Below are 3,352 nucleotides of genomic sequence, written 5' to 3'. Positions count from 1 at the left end.
GTCCCGCCTGGCCAGGCCTGGCCTGGGTGGCCGCGGGGGGATTCGGGGCGGTCCCGCGGGCCGGCGGCCGGGCGCAGGGGGTCCGAGCGAGTCCGTCCCAGGCCCGGGGCCTCCCCCTGCGGCTTTGGGGTCCGTGGGTCCCCGCTGGAGGAAGCCGCTGGGCGCTGGACACCCGCCGTCCGTCCCGCCTGGCCAGGCCTGGCCTGGGTGGCCGCGGGGGGGGATTCGGGGCGGACCTGCGGGCCGGCGGCCGGGAGGGTCCGGGCCAGTCCGCCCCATGCCCGGCGTCTCCCCCAGCGGCTTCGGTGACCCCGGGGGGGGTCCTCCGCGGAGGAAGCCGGGTGGGTGGGGAGCCGGACCCCAGGCGCCCAGACCCGTGACCTGCGGCCGCGACCTCCGACTCGGCAGGAGCGACGAGGGGCTTTCCGGCCCGTCCCCCCCTCTCCTTCCCCCCCAGAAAAGGAGAGAGAGCTGACTCGGACCGGGAAAAGCTGCCTACGGCACCTGGGATTCCCAGGCGGTCACCCATCCAAGTACTAGCCAGGCCCGGGACGGTTTACCTTCCGAGATCGGACGGGATCGGGGGCGTTCGGTCCGGTATGGCCGTAGGCACCCGGCCCCGCGCCTCCTCGCCCGCTTTCCCCTGCCGACACCCGGGCCTGCCGCACGGTGAGCCCCGGTCGGACTGCCCCCCCCCCTGCGGCAGGGCCCCCGTCTCTCGCGGGCCCGGTCCTTTTTTCCTTTTCGAGCTCCGGGGCCCGGGCTGGCCGCCAGAGCCCCTCCGCCCGCCCTCCCCGGCGTCGGGGAAAATACTGTCCCGGACTTCCAGTGCGCCCGATCCTGTCAGCCGGGGGGTGGGGAGGGGCAGTCCCTCGCTGCGGCCGGGGAGGGTGAGCCCAGGGCGGCTTGCCTGCCGTGCGAGGCCCCTCTCGGCCACCAGGTCAACCCCGAGTCGAAAGGGCTGAAAAATTTTCAGAGTCCCCTCCCGGGCACCAGGTCAACCCGTGGAATCGGACGGGTTCACCTGCTGGCCGGTTCGCTTCCCGGCCACCAGGTCAACCCCTAGGTTGCCGACCGGCCTACCCAGTGGCCGGTTTGCTTTCCGGCCACCAGGTCAACCCCTAGGGGTTTTAACGGGGGCACGCCCGGTGGCCTCTTTCCCGTCCGGTCACCAGGTCAACCCGGATCTCCCTCCTTCCCTGGGCGTCCCCTCCTCGGAGGCGTCAGGTTCCATTTCCCCCCCCCCCCCAGACTTCCAGGGGCCCGATCCAGTCGGCCGGGAGGCAGTCCCTCGCTGCGGCCGGGGAGGGTGAGCCCAGGGCGGCCTGGTCCATGTCTCTAGTGGGCCCGATCCTTTTTTTTTTTTTCGAGCTCCGGGGCCAGGCCCGCCCGGGCAGCCCTCCTCGGAGGCGTGGGGCGATTCCCCCCCCCCCCAGACTTCCAGGGGCCCGATCCTGTCGGCCGGGAGGCAGTCCCTCGCTGCGGCCGGGGAGGGTCAGCCCAGGGCGGCTTGCCTGCCGTGCGAGTCCCCTCTCGGCCACCAGGTCAACCGCGAGTCGAAAGGGCTGAAAAATTTTCAGAGTCCCCTCCCGGGCACCAGGTCAACCCGTGGAATCGAACGGGTTCACCTGCTGGCCGGTTCGCTTCCCGGCCACCAGGTCAACCCGTGGAATCGGACGGGTTCACCGGCTGGCCGGTTCGCTTTCCGGCCACCAGGTCAACCCGTGGAATCGAACGGGTTCACCTGCTGGCCGGTTCGCTTTCCGGCCACCAGGTCAACCCCTAGGTTTTAAGGGGGGGGGGACGCCCGGTGGCCTCTTTCCCGTCCGGTCAGCAGGTCAACCCGGATCTCCCTCCTTCCCTGGGCGCCCCCTCCTCGGAGGCGTCAGGTTCCATTCTTTTTTCCAGACTTCCAGGGGCCCGATCCAGTCGACCGGGAGGCAGTCCCTCGCTGCGGCCGGGGAGGGTGAGCCCAGGGCGGCTTGCCTGCCGTGCGAGTCCCCTCTCGGCCACCAGGTCAACCCCGAGTCGAAAGGGCTGAAAAATTTTCAGAGTCCCCTCCCGGGCACCAGGTCAACCCGTGGAATCGAACGGGTTCACCTGCTGGCCGGTTCGCTTCCCGGGCACCAGGTCAACCCGTGGAATCGAACGGGTTCACCTGCTGGCCGGTTCGCTTCCCGGGCACCAGGTCAACCCGTGGAATCGAACGGGTTCACCTGCTGGCCGGTTCGCTTTCCGGCCACCAGGTCAACCCCTAGGTTTTAAGGGGGGGGACGCCCGGTGGCCTCTTTCCCGTCCGGTCAGCAGGTCAACCCGGATCTCCCTCCTTCCCTGGGCGCCCCCTCCTCGGAGGCGTCAGGTTCCATTCTTTTTTCCAGACTTCCAGGGGCCCGATCCAGTCGGCCGGGTGGCAGTCCCTCGCTGCGGCCGGGGAGGGTGAGCCCAGGGCGGCTTGCCTGCCGTGCGAGTCCCCTCTCGGCCACCAGGTCAACCCCGAGTCGAAAGGGCTGAAAAATTTTCAGAGTCCCCTCCCGGGCACCAGGTCAACCCGTGGAATCGAACGGGTTCACCTGCTGGCCGGTTCGCTTCCCGGGCACCAGGTCAACCCGTGGAATCGAACGGGTTCACCTGCTGGCCGGTTCGCTTCCCGGGCACCAGGTCAACCCGTGGAATCGAACGGGTTCACCTGCTGGCCGGTTCGCTTCCCGGGCACCAGGTCAACCCGTGGAATCGAAAGGGTTCACCTGCTGGCCGGTTCGCTTTCCGGCCACCAGGTCAACCCCTAGGTTTTAAGGGGGGGGACGCCCGGTGGCCTCTTTCCCGTCCGGTCAGCAGGTCAACCCGGATCTCCCTCCTTCCCTGGGCGCCCCCTCCTCGGAGGCGTCAGGTTCCATTCTTCTTTTTCCAGACTTCCAGGGGCCCGATCCAGTCGACCGGGAGGCAGTCCCTCGCTGCGGCCGGGGAAGGTGAGCCCAGGGCGGCCTGGTCCATGTCTCTAGTGGGCCCGATCCTTTTTTTTTTTCCGAGCTCCGGGGCCAGGCCCGCCCGGGCAGCCCTCCTCGGGGGCGTGGGGCGATTTCCCCCCCCCCCACCCCCAGACTTCCAGGGGCCCGATCCTGTCGGCCGGGAGGCAGTCCCTCGCTGCGGCCGGGGAGGGTCAGCCCAGGGCGGCCTGCTTGGCGGCCGGGTCCATGTCTCTAGTGGGCCCGATCCTTTTTTTCCCTTTTCCGGCTCCGGGGCCCGGGGTGCCCGGGTAGCCCTCCGCGGTGGCGTCGGCCAATTTTTTTTAAAATCAGACTTCCGTGGGCCCGATCCTGACGGCCGGGAGGCAGTCCCTCGCCGCGTCCGGGGA

The 3,352-nt window shown here is 69.6% G+C and overlaps 1 non-coding gene across 1 annotated transcript; it reads right to left on the bottom strand.

The window, feature by feature from the left end:
- Positions 1–492: 492 nt before the first annotated feature.
- On the bottom strand, positions 493–611 carry LOC135978606 (5S ribosomal RNA). The gene has a single exon (XR_010595997.1). It is a non-coding gene; the product is annotated as a 5S ribosomal RNA (ribosomal RNA).
- Between the last annotated feature and the right edge of the window lie 2,741 nt (positions 612–3,352).

The sequence above is a fragment of the Chrysemys picta genome, unplaced genomic scaffold (genome assembly GCF_011386835.1).
Source record: "Chrysemys picta bellii isolate R12L10 unplaced genomic scaffold, ASM1138683v2 scaf334, whole genome shotgun sequence".
In the NCBI taxonomy this organism is placed as follows: domain Eukaryota; kingdom Metazoa; phylum Chordata; order Testudines; family Emydidae; genus Chrysemys; species Chrysemys picta.
Note: the sequence above shows the minus strand (reverse complement) of the source record. Positions and strands in the feature narration are given on the sequence as shown.